The 27,595-nt window shown below is 39.8% G+C and overlaps 1 protein-coding gene and 1 long non-coding RNA gene across 9 annotated transcripts in view; one reads left to right on the top strand and one right to left on the bottom strand.

Annotated features, from left to right (window-relative positions):
• The window catches only part of LOC109105722 (auxin response factor 19-like), a 163,230-nt gene that overhangs the window by 62,776 nt on the left and 72,859 nt on the right, over positions 1-27,595 (bottom strand). The window lies entirely within an intron of this gene.
• LOC122147966 lies at positions 17,683-19,416 on the top strand. The gene is made up of 3 exons (XR_006161944.1): positions 17,683-17,740; positions 18,436-18,552; positions 19,362-19,416. It is a non-coding gene; the product is annotated as an uncharacterized LOC122147966 (long non-coding RNA).

Genomic DNA, 27,595 nt, shown 5'->3' with positions numbered 1-27,595 from the left:
CTGGTTGAAGTTTCAGACGGGCACGCGAGGTCAGACTTGGAGACACGGCGTTACAAAACTTAACTCAGAACACGAACTCTCAAACGGAAAAGAAAATAAACTAAAGTAAAAGAATAGAAGTAAATTTTGACGAGACTAGGTGGTGTTTCTTCTCATCGTGGCTAAGTAGCAGCAGGCGTGCAGGCCGAAGCACGCTGGAACCGCGCTCAAAGAATGCTAAAAGTGATGCCAAAGCATGACTAAAAGCTAAAGCTAAAAAGCAAAGGCTAAAAGCCGGCATGACTGATAGCAAAAGCAAAAACGCAAGCTAAAAGCTAAAAGCTGACATGACTGATAGCAAAAGCTAAACAAAAGCTAAAAACTAAAAGCAAAATTTGATGGTGTCCTGAGTATTTAAACTGGCATTTTGGCCACACCTCAAATGTTGTCTTGACCAATTAGATATTGTCTTTTCTCGGGGTGTTGCATTGTTTGTCCCACCCATTCATAAATCATATGTTATCTTATCAAGCACGTGGTCCGAATTTTCCCGCTCTTGCAGGGTATAATTTGGACATGATTCCTATAACAGGAATATGATACATTTGACCAATAAATGATGGTCAGAAACGTTTCAAGCAAGAAGATTCGAACACACACATACTAAACATGAATATGATCCCTTAAGCTATTCAAGAGTTATTTAAAAAGACATACACAATAAGTGATTAGAAACATTATAATCAAATGTGTGGGTTACATGTATGATATGTAGTTAAGCAATGGACTGATATCCATTTAGAAGTCTTTTTTGAGTTCATTTTGGTGCATATATGCATTCAAAGGCATTCTCTGTGCCATTCTGGGGAGTAAGGATATGTCCTGTGAAGACCAGAGGGGTTAACAGGTCTCCTTAGGAATTTCAGTCTGGTTCTGCTAGGTGGGGGGAAGTCAATCCAACGATCTTGTTTACTCTCATGGCTTTACATGTGAGGGTCAGACTGTCCATCTCTTCGATTACTTGCCCCAAATTAGACAATCTCTTCTTCGAATTGAAATTGTCAATAATTGTTCTAATGGTGTTAATGTTGAAAGCTGTTCACTGAAAGAGTTGGTTAGTTAGCTTGCTTCAGACTGTGGTGCTAGGAGTTGATTTACAACATCCTGCCTTTCTGTGGAATTCGGCTCATGTTTCAACCAGGCTCCCGATCGAATCTTTAATTTGTCTGGTTCAGGCCTCATACGCTACAGTAGCAAGCTAATCATGCTAGTGTCTTGTTAGTAGCAAGCTAATCATGCTAGAAACATGCTAGCAACATGCTAGTACCTTTCTAATCATGCTGGCAACATGCTAGTAACTTTGCTAATTATGCTAATGAAATGCTAGTCACTTGCTAGTAACGCTAACAACATCCTAATCACTTGCGTTTTTAAACTTCTTAAACTTTTCAAACTTTCTGGTCAGGCTTTCTCAAGCTAACTTAAAGATTGTCTTGACGAACATTTTTATCTAGTTAAGTTGGCTTGAGAAAGCCAGCTTACTGAAATCCATCTTAAACTTATTAAGTTAGCTTGAGAAAGCCAACTTACTGAAATGCTATTTAAAAACTCTTCTTCTGAGACTAAAATTTCTGACTCTAACTCCTCCTAGAGCTTTAACTCTACAGACTCCAAACTCAGCCCAGGTCTTCAGACTGATCTCACTGAGTGTGCCTTATCTTTTCTGATCGGACCTACGGTTTTCATAAAAATGAAGATTAAAAATCGTAAAATTCCCAAAGACTTTCAATGACGGAATGTTCAGATGAGGCAAGCTCCAAATTTCAACATTCAAATCTAAACAAACTGAAGCCCATTAGACTCAATCAAGCTTCGCTTCTATGTACTATTTCTAATCAATTTAAACTCATTCAAAGTCATCTATCTAATATTTGCTCAAGGGCACCTCAGTAATGGTATTGCCAGCCCGAGACTCGAACCCACAACCTAGGGTTAGGAGTCAAACTCTCTAACCACTAGGGCATGACTTCCCCTAACCATGGTCAGAAATATCCTGTATCCGGAAATCTCTGTGCATCTCAAGTCTATGGTAGTGTAGATATTCTAATATTAGTCTAATATTTGCTCAAGGGCACCTCAGTAATGGTATTGCCAGCCCGAGACTCGAACCCACAACCTAGGGTTAGGAGTCAAACTCTCTAACCACTAGGGCATGACTTCCCCTAACCATGGTCAGAAATATCCTGTATCCAGAAATCTCTGTGCATCTCAAGTCTATGGTAGTGTACGACTAGTGTGCGACTCAGCACACTTGCCTGGGAAATTTTTGTACACTGGTCGTACATCTATCTATCTATCTATCTATCTATCTATCTATCTATCTATCTATCTATCTATCTATCTATCTATCTATCTATCTATCTATCTATCTATCTATCATCTGACTGTTTCTATCTTTCTAATCATGCTAACAACATGCTAGTCACTTGTTAATCATGCTAGCAACATGCTAGTAATATGCTAATCATGTTAACAACAAAATGCTAGTCAATGGCTAATAATGCTAGCACATGCTAGTTACATGCTAATCATGCTAGAAAAATGCTAGCAACATGCTAGTAATCAGCTAATCATGTAAACAACATACTAGTCACTTGCTAATCATGTTAGTAACATGCTAATCATACCATAAACATGCTAGCGACATGCTAGTAAGTTGCTAATCATGCAAACAACATGCTAGTCACTTGCTTATCATGCTAGCAACATGCTAGTCACTTGCTAATCATGCTAGCAACATGTTAGTCATTTGCTAAACCACACAGTGTACCCTAGCAACCACCCAGCGTACTCTAGCAACCGCATAGCAACACCCTAGCAAGTATCCTGGGTACCCTAGCAACCGCATAGCAAAAGACCCTAGCAACCACCCCGGGTACCCTAGCATCCGCATAGCAACACCCTAACAACTGGCCTGTGTACCCTAGTGACCGTAAAGCAACACCATAGCAACCTAATCATGCTCATCATGCTAGAAAAATGTTAGCAACATGCTAGTAACTTGCTAATCATGCTAGCTACATGCTAGTAGAATTTTAATCATGCTATAAACATTCTATTAACTTGCTAATCATGCTAGAAACATGCTAGTAACTTCTTAATCATGCTATTGACATGATAGTAATATGGTAATCATGCTAGAAACATGCTAGCCACATGCTAGTAACTTGGTAATCATGCTAGCAACATGCTTTTAACATTCCTATCATTCTAAAAACATGCTAGCAACATGCTAGTAACTTGCTACTCATGCTAACAACATGCTAGTAACATGCTAATAATGCTAGTAACATGCTAATCATGCTAGAAACATGCTATTAACATGCTAATCATTCTAGAAACATGCTAGCGACATACTAGTAACTTGCTAATAATGCAAGAAACATGCTAATTATTTGTTAATAATGTTAACAACATGTTAGTCACTTGCTAATCATGTTAACAACATGCTAGTAACTTGCTAATCATGCTAGTAACATGTTAATCATTCTAGAAACATGCTAGCAACATGCTAGTAACATGTTAATCATTCTAAAAACATGATAGTAACTTGCTAATCATGCTAACAACATGCTAGTCACTTGTTAATCTTGGTAGCAACATGCTAGTAACTTGCTAATCATGCTAACAACATGCTAGTTACTTGTTAATTCCGTTTATGCAGCGGTCGCGGCAGCCCTCCTGTAAAGCCCTCCTCGTGTGAAGACCAAAGAGTGTAAAGACCATCGACTCTACCGTGCGACTCCACCGGGCAGGGACACCGGCAAGTGATATAAGTATTGTTTTGATGAATCCTTTTTTTTCTTCTACTTGTTTCACTTCTGTTTCAGTTTGTATAACAAATTCTTACTATGTGTTTCCAGATCCATACTATCACTACCACTCGCAAACCACACATCACACAATGTAGGCAGAGCAATCTTAACAACCTGCACAATTTGCCTATGTCTGCTAATACACTACTTTCTTTTTCTATTGGTCTCTGGAATTGCCAGTCTGCTGCCAGTCTGCTTTTGATGCTAACAGTGCTACTGATACTTTCTGCTCCACTCTTACATCTTGTTTAGACATTGTTTGCCCCTTGTCTTCCAGGCCAGCCTGTACCACCCCTTCAGCCCCTTGGTTATCTGATGTTCTACGCGAATATCGTTCTAAGCTTAGAGCTGCTGAAAGGGTGTGGCGCAAATCCAAAAATACTTCTGACCTTAATGTGTATCAGTCACTCCTCTCTTCCTTCTCTGCTAATGTCTCCACTGCTAAAAGAACATACTACCATAACAAAATGAACAATTCGTCTAACTCTCGCATGCTTTTTAAAACATTTTCCTCACTCCTTTGTCCTCCTCCTCCCCCAGTCTCCAAACTTATCCTTTCTCATCATCCTACAACTTGTCCTCTTGATCCTGTTCCATCTCATCTCCTTCAAGCCATTTCTCCTGCAATTGTACCTGCACTCACTCACGTCATTAACATATCCCTCTACACTGGTGTTTTCCCCTCATCATTTAGACAGGCTCAGTATAACTCCACTACTCCACTACTTAAGTAACCCACCCGCAACCCATCTCTTTTAGAGAACTACAAACCAGTTTCCCTTCTTCCTTTCATTGCAAAAACACTTGAACGAGCTGTGTTCAACCAAGTCTCTGCCTTTCTCACACAGAACAACCTCCTTGACAGCAACCAATCTGGCTTCAGAAGTGGACATTCAACTGAGACTGCCTTGCTCTCAGTTGTTGAAGCCCTAAGACTGGCAAGAGCGGAATTGAAATCTTCAATACTTATCTTGCTTGATCTATCCGCTGCTTTTGACACGGTTAACCACCAGATCCTCCTGTCAACCCTAGTGGCAAAGGGCATCTCAGGAACCGCACTCCAGTGGTTTGAGTCTTACCTATCAGATAGGTCCTTCAAAGTATCTTGGAGAGGTAAAGTGTCCAAGTCGCAACATCTAACTACTGGGGTGCCTCAGGGCTCAGTTCTTGGACCACTTCTCTTCTCTGTCTACATGGCATCATTAGGTTCTGTCATTCAGAGACATGGCTTTTCATACTATTGCTATGCTGATGACACTCAACTCTACCTCTCATTCCATCCTGATGATCCGACAGTAGCTGCTGGCATCTCAGCTTGTCTAACAGACATTTCTTGCTGGATAAAGGATCATCACCTTCAACTCAACCTTGCCAAGACAGAACTGCTTGTGGTTCCAGCAAACCCATCGTTTCATCACAATTTCAACATCAAGTTAGGCACATCAACATTAACTCCTTCAAAAACAGCCAGAAACCTTGGAGTCATGATTGATGATCAGCTAACTTTCTCAGACCACATTGCTAAAACTGTCCGGTCCTGCAGATTTGCTTTATTCAACATTAAGAAGATCTGGCCCTTTCTCTCAGAACATGCTGCACAACTCCTTGTTCAAGCTCTTGTTCTGTCCAGGCTAGACTATTGCAATGCTCTCTTGGCAGGTCTTCCAGCCAGTTTTATCAAACCTTTACAATTAATCCAGAACGCAGCAGCAAGAATAATTTTTAATTAGCCGAAAAGAATACACGTCACACCTCTGTTTATCAATTTGCACTGGCTGTCAATAGCTGCTCGCATAAAATTCAAGACATTGACGTTTGTCTACAACACCACTGGCTCTGCACCCCTTTACCTAAATTCATTACTTCAGACTTATGTGCCCTGTAGAAGCTTGCGTTCTGCAAGTGAACGTCGCTTGATTGTGCCATCCCAAAGAAGAACAAATTCACTTTTATGGACTTTTAAATTAAATGTTCCCTCCTGGTGGAATGACCTGCCCAACTCCATCCGAGTCCTTAGCCATCTTCAAGAACTGGCTTAAAACACATCTCTTCCATCTTTATTTGACCCTTTAACTTTAGCAACCACTATCATCATAATATTAAAAAAAAAAAAAAATCTACCTTTCTAATCTCTTTGTATTCTATTTTATTTTCTTTTATTATACAATTATAAAAAAGACCTCTAACACTAGCTTGCTCTATTCTTTTTCTATTCTATCTGTTTTCTTTTTATTTATTTTATTATTTAAAAGCCCTTGCTACGTGTACTGCGTTTAAGCTGATACTTGTTATAGCACTTATATATCATTGCTCTTTTGATGTTTTTGATTGCTTCCATTGTCCTCATTTGTAAGTCGCTTTGGATAAAAGCGTCTGCTAAATCAGCGGTCCCCAACCTTTTTAGTGCCAAGGACCGGTTTAATGTCAGACAATATTCTCACGGACCGGTCTTTAAAGGGATAGTTCACCCAAAAATCAAAATTATGTCATTAATGACTCACCCTCATGTCGTTCCAAACCCGTGAGACCTCCGTTCATCTTCGGAACACAGTATAAGATATTTTAGATTTAGTCCGAGAACTTTCTGTCCCTCCATTGAGAATGTATGTACGGTATACTGTCCACGTCCAGAAAGGTAAAAAAAACATCTTCAAAGTAGTCCATGTGACATCAGAGGGTCCGTTAGAATTTTTTGAAGCATCGAAAATACATTTTGGTCCAAAAATATCAAAAACTATGACTTTATTCAGCATTGACTTCTCTCCCGTGTCTGTTATGAGCGCGTTCACAGCACATCCGGTTCGCGAACGAATCACTCGATGTAACCGGGTCTTCTTGAACCAGTTCACCAAATCGAACTGAATCGTTTGAAACGGTTCGCGTCAACAATAAGCATTAATCCACAAATTACTTAAGCTGTTAACTTTTTTAACATGGCTGACACTCCCTCTGAGTTCAAATAAACCAATATCCCTGAGTAATTCATTTACTCAAACAGTACACTGACTGAACCGAGCCAGATAACGAACGAAACATTGACTCGTTCTAATCAATGACTTTATAACCACAAACAATCTGGATTTTATGTTTCTAAACGAAACATGGCTAGAAGACAGCTGCAGTGCAACAGTCCTCAATGAAGCAGCCCCTCCTAAATTTTCTTTCATGAGTGACTGCAGGACTGTTAGGAGAGGTGGAGGTGTAGCCACTCTATTTAAAGATGTCTATCAATGCAAGCAAGTGTAATATGGTCAGTACTTGTCTTTTGAATATCTAGGGATTGTGTTGAAAGGTGCTCCACGCATTCTGTTTATCATTATTTACAGGCCTCCAAAATACTCTCCAGCTTTTGTTGAAGAGGTCACAGAAATGTTATCAATGATTTCCTCAGAGTTTGACTGTTTGCTATTGCAGGGGATTTTAATATTCAAATAGATAATGCAGAAAAACAAAAACTACAAAAGAAATGATAACGGTTCTAAACACTTTTGACCTGATTCAGCATGTGCATGGACCCACACACAAAGGTGGACACACTCTAGATTTAATCATCAGTAGGGGTCTAAACATTTCATCCATTGTTATTAAGGAGGTAGCACTATCCGATCACTTCCGTATTTTCTTTGATATATTGATCTCTGCTACCACTGAATCTAGATCTGTCTCTGTCAGAAGGAGATGCATAAACGAGAACACTAGTGTGCTGTTTATGGAGGCTATATCTTTAACACCAAGCATTTCTGCAGACTCTGTTGGTTTTCTCCTTGACTCCTTTAACTCAAAAGTAAAGAATGTTATTGATGATATTGCTCCAATTATAGTCAGTAAGAAAACAAACAGACAGAAATCAGTTTGGAGAAGATCAACAGCAGTTCAGACTATGAAAAGACAATGCAGAAAAGCCGAGCGGATGTGGCGGAAGACAAAACTTGAAATTCACTAAAGCATCTATAAAGACAGCCTTCATGCTTTTAATGTGAAACTAGCCACAGCTAGACAGAATTTCTTCTCAAACATTATAAACAGTAACTTAAACAACACTCGTACTCTTTTTTGGCACTGTTGAGAGACTGACAAACCCCCCAAGTCAGATTCCCAGTGAAATGCTCTCAAACAGCAAATGCAATGAGTTTGCGTCCTTCTTTTCTGAGAAGATCATCAATATCCGGAAGGAGATTAGCACATCCTCAAGTAATGCAGAGGTCAGACAGATTTGGCCACAATATCAAAAAGATACTATGTCTATTTTTGAAGCAATTGATAGTAAAATTTTGGAAGAAATAGTGCAGCACCTAAAATCGTCAACCTGCTATCTTGACACACTTCCCACATCTTTTTTCAAAAGTGTGCTTAACTGTTTAGAAGCAGACCTCTTAGAAGTGGTGAACGCCTCACTTCTTTCTGGGACATTTCCTAACTCCCTGAAAACGGCAGTTGTTAAGCCCCTCCTGAAAAACACAAAAATCTTGATAATACCATTTTGAGCCATTATAGACCCATATCTAATCTTCCTTTTATAGGCAAAATTATAGAAAAGGTAGTTCTTAATCAGCTGAACAAATACTGAAACTCAAATGCATACCTGGACAATTTTCAATCTGGTTTCCGACCGCATCACAGCACAGAGACAGCACTCATCAAGATAATAAATGATATTCGCTTAAATTCTGACTCTGGCAAAATATCAGTGCTGGTATTGCTAGATCTCAGTGCTGCGTTTGACACTGTCAATCATAACATACTACTAGAGAGACTGGAAAACTGGGTCAGGCTTTCTGGGATGGTACTCAAATGGTTCAGATCATACTTAGAAGGGAGAGGATATTATGTGAGTCTAGGAGAGCATAAGTCTAAGTGGACGTCCATGACGTGCGGAGTCCCACAAGGCTCAATACTTGCACTGCTCTTGTTTAGCCTGTATATGCTCCCACTAAGTCAAATAATGAGAAAGAACCAAATTGCCTATCACTGCTATGCCGATGATACACAGATTTACCTAGCCTTATCGCCAAATGACTACAGCCCCATTGACTCCCTCTGCAAATGTACTGATGAAATTAATAGTTTCAAGGTGAATGCATACCTTGACTCTAGGGGTCAAACAACTAAAAATCAAGTCAGGAATCTTGGTGTGATTTTGGAGACAGACCTTAGTTTCAGTAGTCATATCAAAGCAGTAACTAAATCAGCATACTATCAAAAAAAAAACAAAAAAATAAATATATTTTTTCCATCCAATCAAGAATAAAAGAAAATTCCTCAATCATCCATCACCATCAGGATGGACTATTGTAATGGTCTCCTCACCAGCCTTCCCAAGAAGACCATTAGACAGCTGCGGCTAATCCAGAACGCTGCTGCCAGGATTCTGACTAGAATCAGAAAATCTGAGCATATCACACCAGTTCTCAGGTCCTTACACTGGCTTCGAGTTACATTTAGGATTGATTTTAAAATACTTTTACTCGTTTATAAATCACTCAATGATCAAGGACCAAAATATATTGCAGATATGTTCACTGAATATAAACCTAACAGACCACTCAGATCATTAGGATCAAGTCAGTTAGAAATACCAAGGGTTCACACAAAACAAGGGGAGTCCGCCTTTAGTTACTATCCTGCCTGCAGTTGGAATCAGCTTCCAGAAGAGATCAGATGTGCTAAAACATTAGTCACATTTAAATCTAGACTCAAAACTCATCTGTTTAGCTGTGCATTTATTGAACGAGCACTGTGCGATGTCCGAACTGATTGCACTGTATCTTACGTATTCACTGTATTTTATGTAAAATCATTTTCTATTTTAACTGTTTTAAATTCATTTTAAATAAGTCAATTTTTAAATCATTTTCAAAGTTTTAAAATTGCTTGTAAATTCATTTTTTTAATTCTGTTTTAAAGTTTTCTTCATGATTATTTTACTTTTATGTAAAGCACTTTGAATTACCATTGTGTACGAAATGTGCTATATAAATAAACTTGCCTTGCCTTGCCTTGCCTAGCAACCTCCCCAGGTACCCTAGCAACAGCATAGCAGCACCTTAGCAACTTCACCGGCTACCGTAGTAACCGCATAGTAACACCCTAGTGACCACCATGGGTACCTTAGCAACCACATAGCAACAACTTAGCAACCACCCAGGTAATCTTGCAACTGCATAGCAACACCTTAGCAACTGCCCCAGCTACCCTAGTAACCACATAGCATTACCCTAGCAACTGCCATGGGTACCTTAGCAACTGCATAGAAACAACTTAGCAACGACCCCAGGTAATTTTGTAAATGCAGAGCAACACCCTAGTAACCACGCTGAGTACCTTAGCAACCGCATAGCAACACCTTAGCAACTGCCCAGGCTACCTTAGCAACCGCACAGCAAAAACCCTAGTAACCGCCCTTGGTACCCTAGCAACCTCATAGCAACACCCTAGCAACCATCTTGCATCTAGCAACTTTCTGGTCCGGCTTTCTCAAGCCAACTTACAGTTTGTCTTGACAAACTTTTTTTATCTAGTTATTAAGTTACTTACTGAAATCCTATTTAAACTTATTAAGTTGGCTTGAGAAAGCCAACTTACTGAAATCCTATTTAAAGTTATTATTATTATTATTATTATTAAGTTGGCTTGAGAAAGCCAACCTACTGATCTGCTACTTAAGCTTATTAGGTTGGCTTGAGAAACCCAACCTACTGATCTGCTACTTAAGCTTATTGTTATTAAGTTGGCTTGAGAAAGCCAACTTACTGAAATCCTATTTAACCCTTTCGCACGTGAGTTTAAAATATTCTAGCTGAGGCCCCAGCGTGAGTTTTTTTTAGGCGACCGTTATTTTTAAAATGTACCGCCTTATTGTTTCCATGGCCACGCGTCATGCTTGTCATGTGGCACAACGCAGCCACAATAGATCTGTATGACACATGGATCGCTTTTATTTCGTTTTTCATGTTTTATTTAAAATATTCACAAACATGCTCACTATATTATGAAATATCTGATATTTCGATTCTGAAATATGTGCAAGTTAATATATTTGGTAGTTTAAACACTTTTATATCGACCGTCTTATTTGATCTATACTGGGTGAGGGGCGCCGCCATGTTAGTTTGCGCTGAATCCGAACTGTGGGATTTACAACAAGCAAATTCATCCTCTCCTCCTGAAACACGTTAATAATTTTTAAAAAAAATCAAAGCTAGTCAAAGTGATTTAGTAACTGAATAAAATATAAGGTAACTTTAGTAATTGAATGGTATTCAAAAACTGTGTTCAAGTTACCTGACTGATGACTATTCTTTAAAGACCAACCGTTTTCCAGAAGAATGGCAACATTTGCTATCTGACCTAAAAACATTATATATATATATACACATTAAAGCATATACATTTAATCACATCATAATAAAACAAAATACATTGTAGATTTCTAAACATTAAAACTAGAACACTGACACAAACAAAAGGAGTGAAATTTCTGTTGCACTTTGAAAATCATGATATATTAACACATGAAGACACACCATATCTCCTCCAAGGCTGTCTCCGGTGAATCAGAAGTCAGCTGCAGTGTTTGGAGCCTCTGAAATCAGATGAGCAGAATGTGTCTGCAGATTTTTTTATTTTTTTTTTAGTTGTTAGCATACCCCCCCCCCCCCCCCCCCCCAGATTTGTCAATTCATTAATTAATAAACATGAATATTGTACTAAAAGCTAACGTTTTAAAATTTATGTAGCAGTTGCTAAGTAAGTTACCAGTTTACCAAGATATCTAGACTAATTTTACAACATAAACCCACTCAAATATATCCAATTCAACACTTAACATTAAATTTTGTTAAATAGCTATATTTATAAATAGCTTATTAAAATGTTTCTATAAATTCTTCCTTACTTTCTTGTGATATAAATCTCTCTGGATGCTGTGACCGTGCGCTGACTGAAGGCCGCTGAAGTGGGAGACAACGGTTCGAAACAACACCGGGCTAGAAATACAGTTTTAAAGAAATGATACAACATTGAACAAATTTTAATGTTATTTTCGGATAAACGTTATTTAAATGGTTTTATGTATTCATACTAACCTTCGACTGATGTAAATTTCTCAGAAAATCAGCGCGTGCAACAGTGAAGCACCTGAAGCGGGAATAAATGGCTCGAAACAACATCATGCTAGAAATACAGATTTAAAATATTACAACAAAAAACTTTTAATGTTATGTTCTTGTAAACATGTTTTTTTCAAAATGGTTTTACATATTCACACTTACCTTTGTCTGAGGTAAATCTCTCAGAAATTATTGGACACTGTCAGCCAGTAACCCTTCACTGCAGAACACAAGATCTCCTGTCAGTGCGTGCAAATTCAAACTTCAGCTGCGGGGGGAGGGGTAAGAACAGTGAGTCAGTTACAAAAAGATTCGATTCACGGGCATCAAGAATTGCGAAGCTCATGTGAATCAGCTCTAAATGCGAGGCTTGGAATGTCAGTGCGTGATATATTACTGATTATTACCTCTATTACCAAACTACAACAAACCCCCGAGATACAACACTACCGCATAAAAACATGACAGCTCCCTTAATTATGACATTAACCATGGTAGGCTACAAAAAAAAGACCCATACTCAGAATTGGTGCTCTGCATTTAACCCATCCAAAGTGCACACACACAGCAGTGAACACACACACACAGCAGTGAACACGCACCTGGAGCAGTGGGCAGCCATTTTTATGCTGCTTAAACCCAGGGAGCAGTTGGGGGTTCAGTGCCTTGCTCAAGGGCCCCTAAGTCGTGATATTGCCGGCCCGAGATTCAAACCCACAACCCTAGGGTTAGGAGTCAAACTCTCTAACCACTAGGCCATGACTTCCCCTAACCATGGTCAGAAATATCCTCTATCTGGAAATTTCTGTGCATCTCAAGTGTATGGTAGTGTACACGACTCAGCACACTTGCCTGGGAAATTTTCGTACACGGGTCGTACACCTTAAGTTTCACTGAAATTTCCCATGTCCGATTTATCCCGGAAATTCCTCTTTTCACGCAGTGTTCTGTGTGCCCGATATGCAATAATGGTACCCAGTCTGGATCATACTCTAGCATTTCATAGGCTGGTTTGCCTAAAAATAATATTTTTTTATTTTTATTTCATTATTTATTTAGTTATTTAGCCAGTTAACAATGTTTGTCAATATTGTGGCTAAAGTTGAGGACAGGACTCAAATGCAGAATTAAAAGGGCTTTACTGAATAATAATAAAAAAAAAAAAAAAAAAAAACAACACCACGAGGGAAAACTTAGAAAATGGGCAGACACAAGGACACATTTGATGACAAACACAGTACAGAAAGCACTGGGAGAATAAATAGAGATGCAGGGTATCTGCAAAAAAAAAAAAAAAAAAAAAAAAACGTCACTTCCTGTTTGTTGCTGCCGTGTGTCTCGAGTTTGAGCTCCGTCATGTTAATTCTTTATTGTCTATTTTTTTTTATCTTAAAATCTATTTTATACACCATAATTTTCGTTTCTATAACATGTGAATATATCCTCTATCGTATTTTACAACAAAAACAATCAGAGCGCCTTGTTATCACTAGTTTTATTTTGATTTCCCAAGTCCGCTATTAGCTTATAGCCTGTTAGCATTGCCAGCGTGGTTGCCGCTAAACCCGCGTGCATTGCTAATACTCTATTCACACACATTACCATTGATTTACTCACTGTTACTTGCTTTAATGGCGGATGTACAGTATGTCTACCTTTGAGTGCAGGTGACGATACTTTTGGAGGTCGTGGAGAAGCAGATTCGGGTCCTGGAGCAGAGGCAAGTCCAGCTGAGAGAGTGGAAAGCTGCTCTGGAAACCTCCCGGGCTGATGCTCACAAGTCCGGGTTAGTATAAAGTGCGTTGATAACAGTCCCACCACCTCTATTCTGCGTGTTTCTCTGCACAGGCCCGGTGCACCCAGGATGCGATCTTCCCAGATGTCCTTCACTTCGGCACCAGGACACCACAGACCTTGGGTGCATCCGCAGCGGAGGATGCAAGCCACGCCCCAGGCGACGACCTCTCCCCACCCCGGTCTTCAAGATCTCCACATGGAACCACTTCACTCCCCTCCGCTAGACGGAACACAACGCTGTGATTGTTTGAGACTCCATCGTCCGACACGTCCGTGCTACGTTAGTGGAAGGTAAAGTGCACACTCACTGTTTCCCTGGTGCTCGTGTTTTTGATGTTTTTGATGCAGATACCAGTGATCCTGAAGGCCGATGAGAGCCCCGGAGCGGTCGTGCTTCACGCCGGGGTTAACGACACCACGCTGCGGCAGATGGAGACACTGAAGAGGGACTTCAGGAGCATGATCGAGACGGTGCGCAGCAAAATGCCCGCAGCGACGATCATCATGTCAGGACCACTCCCCACGTATCGACGAGGACACAAAAGGTTCGGTAGACTTTTTGCTTTAAATGAATGGTTATTGTGATGGTGTAAAGAACAGAAACTGCTCTTTGTTGTTAATTGGAATCTTTTCTGGGAGCGTCCTAGGCTTTTTCGTGCTGATGGCCTGCTGCACCCCAGCAGAGTCGGAGCAGAACTCCTCTCGGACAACATCTCCAGGACTCTACACTCCATATGACTAGTAAGCCAATTCTCAAATAACTGCTATGATAGCTTTTGCTCTACCTGCTTAAATGTTAGAAGTACTTGCGCTGACAGACTGTGTCTGTTCCCCGAATAGTGAAGTCAAAATATAAATTTAATGTAGGATATAGATATCGTACCTCAAAGTGATGATGTTACTGACCATTTCCTTGTATCGTGCATTCTGCGTATTGATGACATTAATTTTATGGCTTTGTGTTATCGTCCGGGCAGAACTATTGTTCCAGCCACCAAAGACAGATTCGCGAATAACCTGCCTGATTTATCTCAACTGCTCTGTGTACCCATAAATACACATGAACTAGACAAAATGACTGGCAACATGGGCATTATCTTCTCTAATACACTCTAAAAACGGCTGGGTTATTTTTTATCCCAAAATGCTGGGCTAAGTCTGTTGGGTCATTTTGTTGGGTTATTTTATTACTTTTTTGGGTAGTTTCAATTTAGCAGGTGCTGAGTTAAACCTGCTAGGTTGTTTCAGGCCAGCACTGGGTTATTTAATGTGCCTTGAAGATGTTTAAATCGCTCCAGTAACTGTCATTTTGGAAGGACAATGGGGCAAAGCCACTGGTTTCAACTGTTTTAAGGTAAGTTTATTTAATGTTTTCATTAATAATTATTTTAAATTGCCAGAATTATAACTTTTTTGAGGCAACAACACTGTTAAACTTCTACAGGCCAATATTAGATATGTTATATGATGAACAGTTTACCTCAGACGGGCATTCTACGTGTACTCGCATAATCGTGTTAAGGTATCTGAGACGACAGGTTAATACAGTTTTATTAAGTATCAGACAGTGACGGAACGCTGAAATATGTGAATATCTGTGAAAATAGAGGAAATGTTCGTTTCTGTCACTGAAAAGCAAATTTAACAAAGTGAGTCAAATGAGTTAAAATAAGTGAATATGACTTTCTGCTCTAATGTAAACGCCTGCAGTTGTCCATATCGACATGTAAATCATACAAATTATGTACAATGTCATCGGACTGCAGGTCTTAAAGAACTGATGATCCGGTTCAAATAAACTGGTTCATCGATTCTCGAAAAAAGTGATTCCCGGAAAAGAATCGACGTCTCAGGGCCTCGATCGAGCGGCAACCTCCCGCTCTCTCACGTGAAGCCAATAAGGAAGTGACTAAAACTGCAATTCATCGACTGGCCGCTTGAGGCTGGCTGCAAAAGGGAGTCAGTCCCATAGACTCCCCATGTTAAAATGCCCAACTTTACAGCAGAAAAAAACATGTTTACAGCCTGGTGCAAAAAATGATTTTGGTCTATATTGCTAATTTTGCCCTTCATGACAACTGTGAGGGGGGTGATTTTTTTTATAACTCATCCGTTTTTAAATTGTATTAAGCCTTAAAGTTCTGCATAATTAAGGGCGTGGCCACTTGAGTAACAGGTGGATTGCTGTTGCTTACAATGCCGTCGCGCTAAGTAGGCGTGGCTTCAGCAAACAGCTCCCGCCTTTTTGCCCATTTTTCGATTTTCCGGGAGAGTTGCGCGGTGACGCGCTGCCAAGATGGCGACGGCCCGCTCTGCACACTTTGAGCTTCAAAACCGCTATTGAGGAGTCTATGGGTGACGTCACGGACACTACGTCCATATTTTTTTACAGTCTATGGCCTCGATACATTTAAAAGTGCGCGCACGCACAGCGAGTGCCGTAGGCCACGTTAGCGAGGTGATTTGATGCTTGTGTGGTTTAAAAAGTCTTTCTACATACATAAATAAAGGTTTTTGGTAAGTCATGACTCAAAATGTCGTTTTTTTCTTATCAGAAAAGCACATGGATACATTTGTGAGAGAAAAAACTTGTCGAGTGCAATCTTATCAAGGCGTTTAATGGTAAGTTCATGTTTATTATACATTTTACAGATTTTACATACATAATTGATTGTCTGTGATAATCAAATAACCCTCGCTTAACTTAAACACATATATAATTTTGTTTCGTGCTATAATTAAAGTTGCACTTTGTAACTTTGTGTTCAGAATATACAGAATTTATAATGAGCGAATACATCATATACCCATTTTTCCAAACCGTGTTTTTGACTTGTCCTGAATCACTTTGCTACACCTATAAGTGTTTTTATATGGACTATTTTAAAGCTGTGGAGTAACCCAGTACCTGCGTGACTTGTCATAGAAATTTCTGTGTGCATATGCAGTGTGATCTCCCACATCTGTGCCAGTGACTGTGCATGTGTGTTTCGATATAGCCAGCATATTAATATGAAACTGAATATACAGACTGGAACATCCTAATGATTACACATTTTGAAAGCACATCTTTCAGCAAATCACTATAGCATATGTGACCCGTCACGGAAACCAGTGACACAAGTCGGCAGCACAACTTTCGAGCAAAATGAGAAAGCGTTTTTTTTTTTAATTGGTGATTTTCGTTTTTTTGCAGAATCTGTTAGTTGAGATCACGAAGAAGCCTCTCCGTGTTTGAGATAGCAGTATTGGTATATTTAAAAGCGTACATTTTGAGGTTGAAATCGGCTTGTTTTTCGGAGATTCTAGCACGCAGTAGGGGCGTGTCATTGTCTGTGTGTATTTCCATACTGGATAAGCTGGCTTTTGTAACTTTTGTTATTGCCCCCGCCCTCCAAGGGAAGCGTGGCTAATTATTATGCAGCGCTCTGGCCGGCGAAATTGAAGTACTTCTTCGACAAGCCGGATGCTTATGAACAAGCGCTCACTTATTCTGAAGACGATCTGAGCGACGATGAAAGCGGCATAATAAGACTGAATAATATCCTTAATCTACAACTGAGCGAAGATAAAGACGAGGAAGAATGTATCGGACTGGCGTCAGACGAGTTGGACCATAAGATATCAGAGGCTATATCGATAGTAACATTTATGGGGATAAAGACAGAGAAATGGGGAAAATCCGTAACTTTGACTGTAAATGCTACACGAGGAGGAGAACTCTCTGCATGGGAGACAGTCCTGTAGCCAGAAGCTTTCTCCAGACATTATGTACAACATACGGCTGGATTCTTTAGCTGCAGAAAAAGAGTGGCAGGACATGCGAATTATTGGACATTTAGAGGCAAACAAACGCACAGTGCAAACTTCGGAGATGGTAACATCCACAAAGAAGACCCCGACAAAGAGAAAGTGTGCCCGAACGACTTATTTCATTGGAGGCAACGAGATCTGCTAGAATACTTTTCTGTTTCTTATGGGGTGAGTTTCCATAAACATCAAAGTTTGTCGTTTTGTGTTAAAAATCAAAAATGATGGCCAGATTTTAAAGGAGTGTCTTGCAACGTTATCTACAATGCACAAGTTCAAATAGAGTTTTGACAAAAAAGGTTTCATAAAAAGATAAAACTCACATATTTCAGCCTCTAAATCATTTTTATAAAAGTCAAAAAAGATAAATTACTGACATTTTACAATCCACATTATCCTTTATTATTAATAGTATGCGGTCCGATTTTTCCCGTTGCGTCTGTCGTTGTTATGCAACCATGCAGCTTTACAGGGGGTATGGCTGATCTAAATGAGATGTAAATGAGCCCTATTGTCACTCCCAGCAGGTAAGAACAGGTGAGAACTGCACAATGTAGAGGCCATTTTCTCCCTTTTGAGCTTTTTTGAGTGCCTACCTTCAAATGGCCATAACTTCTCCAAATATGATCAGATTTCCATGTGTTACCACATCGTTGAAAAGCTTGGAGACTACACTTTCAGAATATGTGAATAACTCAAAATGCCCCAGAACCGACTTGTGTCCCTACTTTCCGTGATTGGTCACATATTCAGCTTCTGTAGACCTACTCATAAGAGAATTTAACTCATAATCATGATGAACTCAATTTGATGATGAACTTCACAGAGTTCATTTCACACTGTATTTTGTTTACTTTATTTTATAGGTTGGAACAAACGTGGAATTCCTTAACTGAGCAGAGTCCACAAAACCCCATCCATTTGTCATGCCGATTTGAAAATGCCAGCAGATCTCCTAGGTATTGATCATAATCAATGGACAGGTAAGGATATTCTGGACAATTTTCAAAAGGAATTGCAAATTGTATATTTAATTTAACACATTTTACCAAATGTGGAGGCATAAATTGTGACATAGTCCAAATGCAATTGAAAAGCATTTGAATTTCAGATGCCTTACACGGAAACCTGTCAGTCCATGTCAGGGGTGACAATACAATATGGCGCCACATACTAATCTCACACTACTCCACTCACAGACAAATCTCTCACTGTTTGCACTCTGATACACCACAAAAAAAAAACATCAAAACTACACTCAAATGCCCTTATTTCAACCTAACCCAAAATTTATATTCCTCAGGTGAAAAGCCTTTGGTTAATGGTGAATATTGACCAATAGTACCGTTGTATCTCCCACTGTTAGCAGGGAATAGTAGCTGCATTCAGAGTAAAAAAAACTATGGAAATATTTATTGTGTAAGGGCTAAGAATATAGGGAGACCCAGGTTGCACTGTCTGTTCTTTAACACGCATCTCTCGGAGTGGCAGTTACCTTTAGTAGTGCCTTTTACTCCATTGTTCAAAGCATTTAGCACAATTGTCTGTGAGTGATGTCACCTCCCAATACAAACACGCCTCATAGTATGGTCCCATCCCTGACGCAGATTGACAGGTTTCCATGTGAGGCATTGGAAATTCAGATGCTAAAGTAATTGCAAATCCGTTTGAGTTTTGGCAGGTTTTATGTGCGACACAGTGAAAAAGCTGACGTGGTAATTAATAACACCCCATGTACTCGTTCTTACGATGCATCTACGCTAACATTAGTTTATTTCATTCTTATTCCGAGGTCACCGTAGCCACCCGGATCCAGTCAGTATCCAGATCAGATGGTGAATCAGCACCTAAGGATGACCTCTACAGCCCTGAATGTCAGCCGAGACCAGGACAACTAGATGAGCCCCAGAGACAGATCCCCAGTAAAGACCTTGTCTCCTAGATGGCTGTCGACACAAGACCACAAGAACCAGATGAGTCCACTGCACAATCAGACTCTGCTGCAGCCTGGAATTGAACTGCTGGTTTCGACTGGTCAGAAGAGAACTGGCCCCCGGACTGAGCCTGGATTCTCCCAAGGCTTTTTCTTCATTCTGTCATCAATGGAGTTTTGCTTCCTTGCCACTGTCGCCTCTGGCTTGCTTAGTTGGGGACACTTAATATCCAGCGATATCGTCGACTTGATTGCACGGATACTATTTGAACTGGACTGAGCTGGATGATAAATCACTGAATCAATGATGAACTGACTTTAACTGAAAATTTTGTATTTACTGTTGTCCTTTTGCATTATTACACACTATTTTCCTATTTAATACTGTAAAGCTGCTTTGATGCTGTGTTTTTTAAAATATGACAGACCCATTACTCATAATACATGGAAAATACAGTTGCAAATGCACTTTACTTTTACATTTTAAATTTGGCAGTCACTGTGCATTTGTGAAATGCAAACAGTAATGCAAGATTTGCAAATGTGTTTGGATTATGTCACAATTTGTCACATGTAGAAAACACAATTGAAAATATAATTTGCAATTCCTTTTGAAAATTGTTTGGAATATCCTTCCATAAATGGGCTCTATAGCAGAGCACACTGCCCTCAGCTGTAGATCTTTGCTCCAAAGCTTTCTAACTGTTTGACGAAAGTTCACCCAAAAATAACTTGTGTTTCAAAGATGAATGAAGGTCTTACAGATTTGTAATGACATGAGGGTGAATAATAAATGACAGAATTTTCATTTTTGGGTGAACTATACGTTGAACTACCGTAAGCAGTGCGCATCTACCTAGGAGTCTTTATATACTTTATATAAATTTTAGGACATCTTTAAATGATTTTGCATTCTCCGTCTTTTTAAATTTTAATTGTCAGTGTCATTTCACTGTTTTTTTTTAAATAGGTAAACATGTCAAAATGTAATAGTTAAACAGTTAGACAGACACATGTCATTTCGAACAAATTTTCTGATTTATTGCAACTCTATTTCTGTGATTATTGCATTTGCTGAAAAAAAGAAAATTGCATATTGTTTGTCATTGGCACAAATTTTAACACATTTGTGAATGTCAGATGGCATTAAAAATAATTAAACAGTCTAAACCTGTATTCCTCATTATTTATTAATCCATGATTGTTTCAAGCATAGGTGAAATTATGAGAATAACCCAGCTAGAATAACCCAGAAACACAAAAATGCAAACACATAAATGGTAAAAATCACTATATCTTGGGTTTTCTCAACAACCCAGCCTGCTGGGTTAAAATGTGTAAACCAGCATGCTGGGTTACTTTAACCCAGCATGTGTTCTGTCCAATATTTACCCAGTGCTGAGTTGCCAATTGGGTTATTTTTAACCCAGCAATTTTTAGAGTGTATATTAGAAGCTGTTGCCCCCATCAAATTGAAAAAGGTTAGAGAAAAACTGCCATGGTACAACAGTAATATGCACTCTCTCAAGAAAGAAACTCATAGTCTTGAGCGTAAATGGAGAAAAACTAACTTGAAAGTTTTTAGAATTGCGTGGAAAAACTGTATGTCCAGCTATAGACAGGCTCTAATAACATCAAGGACAGAGCATATCCACAAACTCATAGAAAATAACCAAAACAATCCAAGGTTTTTATTAAACACAGTGGCTAGATTAACAAATAACCAGACACTACCCTATCTAAACATTCCCTCACAGTTAAATAGTAATGACTTTATGAATTTCTTCAATGATAAAATAGATAACATCAGAAATACAATAACAAATGTAGATTCTACAGCGTCTAATAGAATCGTTTTATATCCATCGCACACAAAGATAAACTGCAGTGCTTTACAACTATAGGACAGGAAGAGCTAAATAAACTTATCACTGCATCTAAACCAACAACATGTTTATTAGATCCCGTACCCACTAAATTACTGAAAGAGTTTTGTTACCTGTAGCAGAAAAAAACGCTTTTCAATATTATTAACTCGTCTTTATCTTAAGGTCACGTCCCAAAACCACTCAAGCTGGCGGTTATTAAGCCTCTTATTAAGAAACCACACTAAATCCTAGTGAACTGGCAAATTACAGGCCCATTTCAAATCTTCCATTTATGTCTAAAAATTTAGAAAAAGTTGTGTCTGCTCAATTGTGCTCCTTCCTGCAAAAAAAAAAAAAAGATCTCTATTAAGGCCCCATCATAGCACAGAAACTGCACTTGTTAAAATTACAAATGACTTGCTTCTTGCGTCAGACCAAGGCTGCATCTTACTGTCTGTTTTACTTGATCTTAGTGCTGCGTTCGACACCATAGATCACAACATACTCATAGATCGTTTACAAAACTAAACAGGTATTCAAGGGCAGGCTTTAAGATGGTTTAAATCCTACCTGTCCGATCGCTACCACTTTGTTTATTTAAATGGGGAGTCATCTCATTTATCACTAGTAAAATATGGAGTGCCACAAGGATCTGTCCTTGGTCCTCTGCTATTTTCAATATACATGTTGCCCCCGGTAATATTATCAGAAAATACAGGATTAGTTTCCACTGTTATGCTGATGATACTCAACTATATATCTCAACAAGACCAGATGAAACTTCTAAATTATCTAAGCTAACAGAGTGTGTTAAAAATGTAAAAGGATTGGATGACCCAGATAATTTTCTCCTATTAAATTCAGATAAGACAGAGAGATATTACTTATTGGACCAAAAAACATTATACAGAATCTTGTAGATTGCAATTTGCAACTAGACGGATATACTGTTACTTCCTCCTACAGTCAAAAATTTGGGTGTTATATTAGACAGCAATTAGTCTTTTGAAAATCATATTTCCCAAGTTAAAAAAAACAGCATTCTTCCATCTTAGAAACATTGCCAAGCTATGAAACATGTTACCTGTTTCTGATGCAGAAAAGCTAGTTCATGCATTCATGACCTCTAGATTGAACTATTGTAATGCACTTCTAGGTGGTTGTCCTGCATCTTCAATAAACAAGCTACAGGTACTTCAAAATGCAGCGGATAGAGTCCATACCACATCAAGAAAATATGATCATATTACCCCAATACTACAGTCTTTGCACTGGCTACCTATTAAGCCCCGTTTCAGTTACAAAATATTATTACTTACTTATAAGGCCCTTAATGGTTTAGCTCCTGCGTACCTAACTAGTCTTCTAGCACGCTACACATCCATCACACTCCCTAAGGTCACAAAATGTTGGACTTTTGGTAGTAAGAACTTTTAATAGGATAGCAAAATCCACTAAATGAGGTAGACCTTTTTCGCATTTGGCTCCCAAACTCTGGGATAGACTTCCTGATAATGTTCGGAGTTCAGACACACTTTCTCTGTTTAAATCTAGATTAAAAACACATCTCTTTGGCCAACCATTCAAATAATGCATCTCATAATTTTGGACTGCCATTATATCTGATCAAATGCGCATTATTATTCTTTAGCTTGGGTTAAACTAATTAATTTGACTTGGCTGGAACAGCAGCTACGCTAATTATGTCTCTATTTTAAAAAAAAAAAAAAAAAAAAAAAAAAAAAAAGAATTCTTTATCTTCTCTTTTGGTCCTGTTTTGCCATGGGATTTACATCCCGTGGGAACTAGGATTTAAACAAGCTCCAGTCTGGATCCAGAACACCTGAGAAGAGATGATGCCAACCCCCTCAGATGATGCTATCCAATTTTGCTATAAGTGTAATTGCATAATTGCTATTAATAGTGTTAATCATCTGCTTGTTTACATCTTTTATTGATTTTTCCGAACATTTCTGCCCAATGCACATAAACTGACAGTCATCACTGATAAGCTACTACTACACTATTGTAGGAACTTAATTTTCTGTGAAGTTGTTTTGCAATGATTTGTATCGTAAAAAGCACTATACAAATAAACTTGAATTGAATTGAACTGAATTGAATGCAGGGTGACAGGTTAGCACCTATACCAATAATCGGGTAAAAAGTTGAACGGAGTTAGACAATAGACATGAGAGCACATAGCACATAAACGAAACCAAGAATAAACTAGACCAAAGTGACCAAAACCTGACAGTGGTGGCTACTAAAGTTAGTGGTGTAACAACAATTTTGTGTTTGCACTGCTAGTGGTAAAAACAAAGAAAAAAAAAGTTAGACGTGTTTTGTTTATAACTTAGCTACATGTGTCGGGGAATGTTGTTGAAGGTGAAGGTTTTCCTTCTTCTTACGAGACCTGGGTCAAGTCTAAGCCGCATCTGCGGACCGTACTTAAGACTAAAAGGACCCCGACCAAGAAGTCCTGACGCCAGTGGGTCGGGACTTCTGAGGGGAGGGCCCGTTTGGGGAAGAATGGTATACAACTCATCAGTGCCCTCAGTAGATCGGATCTGCCAACCCCCTGCCGGTGTTGCATGGCGCAGCAGTCTCCCATGAGCGCTTCTCTCAGTTATACCACTGGAGACGGTGCTAAGAGGCTCGCCAGCTCTTTGGAGGTCTTTACAGCAGCTAGTTTGGTTGTCTCCTGCCGGTTCGTTCCGCTTCAGGGCACCGAGCTGGACCACTCTGATCACAGCTGAGGTCAGTCTTGAGGGACTGATTCCCTTAGTAGACTATTTGGCAGCATGGAATCTACTGCCAAATGTGTTTCAATGGGTCCTGTATACTGTAGAGAGAGGCTACCGAATCCAGATCAGTTCTCCTCCGCCTCATTTCAGCGGGGTCATTTCCATGCTGATGGGCCCTAACCCGCTCTGGTAAAGGAAGCAGGAAGTAAAAAAGTCATGTCTCAAGTCAGAGGACTGGTTTGTCATGATCAGTCTAAAAGATGCACACTTCCACATCTCCATCCTACCTCACCCCACAGGAAGTTTCTGAGGTTTGCTTTTGGGGCAAAGCTTACCAATACCTGGTTCTTCCTTTCGGACTTGCACTCTCACCCCGCACTTTCATGAAGTGTGTGGATGCTGCTCTGGCTCCCCTGCAACTCCAGAGCATCTGCATACTCAATTATATAGATGATTGGTTGATTCTAGCTCAACTGGAGCAGGTGGCGGTTCAGCATCGAGATGGGTCTTTACACCCACATGAAAGAGTTGGGGTTAAGACTAAATGGCAATAAAAAGTGTGCTTTCTCCACTACAGAGGGCCACTTATCTGGGCATGGTGTGTGGGATTTGACCACGATGCAGGCACATCTGTCCCCCCTACTTGGATCGATTCGATCGTCACTGCAGTCACTACAGTGAGAAGAAGGCTGGTCACTCACTGTCAAGCAGTTTCAAAAATGCTGGGTCTGATTGCAGCTGCATCCAACATGATACCTCTTGGCCTGCTGTACATGAGACCCCCTACAGTGGTTGACTCAAGACCAAGGGGTTCTCCCTGAGGGGAAACCTGCTTTGGCATGTTCAAGAATCACGCAGCACTGCCTACGTGCCTTCGACATGTGGAATGAAACCCTTGGTTCTTGTCTCAGGGCCTGGTGCTTGAAGCTCCTTGTCACCAGGTAACGCTAGCGACGGACGCGTCCCTCACTGGTTTGGGGAGATGTCATGGGTGGCTGCTCAGCCTGTGGTCTGTGGAGCTGGTCACAATCTCATAATGGCACATCAACTTCCTGGAGATGCTGGCCATGTTTTCTAGCATTAAAACACTTTCTCACAGACCTAAGAGGGTCACATCTGTTGGTGCGCACAGATAAACACAGCGGTGGCCTTTTATATCAACCACCATGGAGGTCTCCGTTCGAACCCCCTGTTACAGGCAGGTGCACCAGATCCTTGTGTGGTCCCACATTCCTGGGTATCTCAATATGAAGAGCCAGAACATCATGTTCGAGGCAGGGCGCTGAAGCTCAAGGAATGGAGAACCTTTCACAAACACCAAGGTGGTGAAGTAGATATAGAGAGTTTTTTGGCCAGGCCCTGGAGGGCGAGAGCCCCTATTGTTTTCCTTATGATTATTAGGCCCGATCATGCGTGTGGGACCTCTTGGAATTGCTCGCTCCGTTTATTATTCTTCTTCTTTCTTCTTCTCTTCTTCTTTCTTCTGTCTTCTTCTCCGCAATGATCGCATTTTGAGGGCCTAAACAATGCCTCCAAAACTCACGCAACTTTGCACACCAAGCATGCACTGGGCGAAAATTTACATATGTATATAGGTGTCAGAAGTGGTGTGGCAAAATGGGCCTCGATAGCGCCACTCTATTAAATTTCAACGGAGTGCGCCTGAAGCTAATGCGTTCAATGACATGCATGAAAAACTGTTGACAAACGTGTAGCACACACCAATGATCTACAAAAAATCTCGTGGTTACAAAATCCAAAACCTAACAGGAAATAAGTTATTTTGAATTTTCTGCATGATTTTGTGCATTTTTTGCTACCATGCATCCTTATTTCTTTGACTTAACTCCTCCTACAGTTTTTAATCGTGAATTTGTCTTCCATTTGGTAGGGTCATCCAGAAGACCTTTGTGATGTTAATGCGAAGGTTTGAGTTTTCGTCAATGGGTGTGTCCCTGGCGGCCTGACAAATGTTTGATCGTTTTGCCGTGAACAGGAAGTTGCTGTAACTCAGGCAAGCAATGTTCCTGATCTGCTCAAACTTCACTGGGTGATAGGGGTGTTCTGTCCCTGAACAAAAAACACTCATGAACAAATTCATTATAGTCCATAGCGCCACCGGCTGGCAACAGAAGTGTCATGTTTTTAACACTGTTATGGACTTCCTGGCAGCATATTAAAAAAGTGGTCAGGAAGTGCTAAATGCACTGGCAACATGTTAAAACATACTAAAACATGCTAGTAACACTTAGCTAAGTGCTAAAAGCTTGTGCTACTAATGCAGTGAAAAAGAGAAGTTGCTGTAACTCAGGCTAGCATGATCCGATCTACTTCAACTTCACACATTTCACCAAAGAGTCCTGTCCTGACAGAATCAACATGCCTGGATTTGATTATAGCTAGCGCCACCTGATGGCACAGAAGTGGCATTTTTAACCACTCTTTATGTACTCCTTGCAAATAATAAAAAGCATCAACATTTTTAAATAGCTGCAAAATTCTGAACATTTTTACCTGCTAGCAAAACTTACTCAGTTGTTACAGCATGCTATTATGTATGAGTAGAACATACTGTAACTCAGCATACATGTCCATCTGCCTCAAACTTCACAATTTTTGCTTAGAGCCTGGTCTTAAAGACATGTACATGTTCATATTGGTTAAGCTATAGCGCCACCTACTGCACAGAAGTGCGACATGTTTTTCACTGAATATCACTATTAGCAAACAAAAAAATGTCCATTGTGTTGCTAACCATGCTAGAAATATCCTACATGCTAACACATTAACTCAGTGCTAAAGCATGCTATTAATACTATGAACAGGACAGTTGTTGTAACTCATGCAAGCAATGCTCGATCTCCCAAACTTCATACGTTTGATCGTTTTATGCCTTAACAAACACCCCTTCCCCAATTCAGTTCTGGCTAGTGCCCACCTCTTGTAAACAGGAAAGTAGACATGGTTAACACTTATGGACGCATAGGACATATTAAAAAGTGTCAACAAGTGTTAAATAGGCTGGCACATGACTAGAAAACTACGTATACATGCCAGTAAAGCACTTAGCTAAGTGCTAAAGCATGCTTCCTAATGCGTATGAAAAGGAAGTTGCTGTAAATAGGCTAGCAATGACCGATCTGCCCCAAACTTCACACGTTTCACCAAGAGTCCTGTCCTGACAAATCAACATGCCTGTATTTGGGTTTATAGTGATAAGGGCCACCTATGGCAAAAGGAAGTGGCAATGTTTAACAATGTTATGGACTTCCTTGCAAAATAAAAAAAGCATCCAGAAGTGGTAAAAAAATTTAAAACATTTTAAAACATGCGAGTAGCCTTGGGGGCAAAATTCTAGAAGTATGCTACTAAACAGCTAGCAACCCTTAGCTCCAGTTAAAGCATGCTCAGCTATGCAGTGATGTAGAACATTACTGTAGCTCGTGCATACAAGTTCCAATCTGACCCAAGCTCACAA

Source organism: Cyprinus carpio, chromosome A16 (genome assembly GCF_018340385.1).
Source record: "Cyprinus carpio isolate SPL01 chromosome A16, ASM1834038v1, whole genome shotgun sequence".
In the NCBI taxonomy this organism is placed as follows: domain Eukaryota; kingdom Metazoa; phylum Chordata; class Actinopteri; order Cypriniformes; family Cyprinidae; genus Cyprinus; species Cyprinus carpio.
Note: the sequence above shows the minus strand (reverse complement) of the source record. Positions and strands in the feature narration are given on the sequence as shown.